The following is a 1,297-nucleotide window of genomic DNA, read 5'->3' on the forward strand; positions in this document are numbered from 1 at the left end:
GCTGTTCAACCTGAGCCTGCCACCGTCCCGGACCCCGAGCCTCAATCGTCCTCTCCGGCAGGGCCTGCACACCATCAGATAACACTGCAGGAGCCCTCAGAGCCACTCTGTGCTAACAATACGGCCGTCATTTACATGTGAAAACACTGGGCCTTATCTTGAGTTCACTGGAGCTTAAGGACTAGAGGACTCAACTCGCTTGTGTGGGGATGCAGATCTGTAACAGGTAGGTCTCTAATGGCAGATGAAGGCTGCAGTGCAACAGAAAAACCGACATAATCATACAAAGATGCAGGAAAGAGAAAAAGCATTGAGTTATATATATATATATATATATATATATATATATATAGTCTTTTGTACAAACGTGCAGCTTTTCACTTCACAAGACATAACTGATGGACTGGAGTGGTGTGGATTACTTGTGGATTATGGTGATGTTTTTATCAGCTGTTTGGACTCTCATTCTGATGGCACCCATTCACTGCAGATGATCCACTGGTGCGCAAGAGATACAATGCTACATTTCTCCAAATCTTATGAAGAAACAAACTCAACTACATCTTGGATGAGCTTAGGGTGAGCACATTTTCATTTTTGGGTGAACCATTTTGTTATTAAACCATTTCTTCAGTAAAGTCTACTTCATGGATCTTCAAATGTGGAAAAATATATTCATTCTTCTAACCTAAAGGTATCTGATTTGCGTATCATTTTAACATATACAGTACATGCAAGTGAGCCAGTATGTTTCTGATTATCAGTTGTATTCACAAATCATTAATTTTTGTATTAATTTTTTAATTCATGTGAAATGTAATATTCTTTCCAACATCTGAACTCTACAAGGTCGAATGGAAAACAATGGCCCTTTCTGTGCTTTTGGAGGAAAACATTGCTTCTGAGAAAAAGTAGTTTGCGTGTTTTGACACAGACACAAAGATTTTATTTTACAGATGAATTTCCACCACACAAACCAAACGAAAATTTATTTTATTTATTTATTTATTTATTTTTATGTGCATTCCCTTATCTCAATTCATGTTTTTTACATCTACATCAAGGTTATTACTTATATATATATATATATTCTATGTGTAATATACACTGCAAAATATACATTCTTAATGAGTATATTTTTCCAATAAAATCTATATTCAATAAATCTTAAAACATCTAAATAAATAAAAAATTAAAAAGATGGGAATTTATATAAGTTTATAATAGAATATTGTATTATTTTGTATATTTATGTGTGTGTGTGTGTGTGTGTGTGTGTGTGTGTGTGTGTGTGTAT

At 34.5% G+C, this 1,297-nt stretch overlaps 1 long non-coding RNA gene across 1 annotated transcript in view; it reads left to right on the forward strand.

Moving 5' to 3' along the window:
* The window catches only part of LOC107675383 (uncharacterized), a 6,952-nt gene that overhangs the window by 4,286 nt on the left and 1,369 nt on the right, over positions 1-1,297 (forward strand). Inside the window, exon 2 of the long non-coding RNA XR_001632593.1 lies at positions 747-749. This is a non-coding gene — a long non-coding RNA (uncharacterized LOC107675383). The remainder of the gene's footprint in view (positions 1-746; positions 750-1,297) is intronic.

The sequence above is a fragment of the Sinocyclocheilus anshuiensis genome, unplaced genomic scaffold, assembly GCF_001515605.1.
Source record: "Sinocyclocheilus anshuiensis isolate Anshui unplaced genomic scaffold, SAMN03320099.WGS_v1.1 scaffold1844, whole genome shotgun sequence".
Lineage (NCBI taxonomy): Eukaryota > Metazoa > Chordata > Actinopteri > Cypriniformes > Cyprinidae > Sinocyclocheilus > Sinocyclocheilus anshuiensis.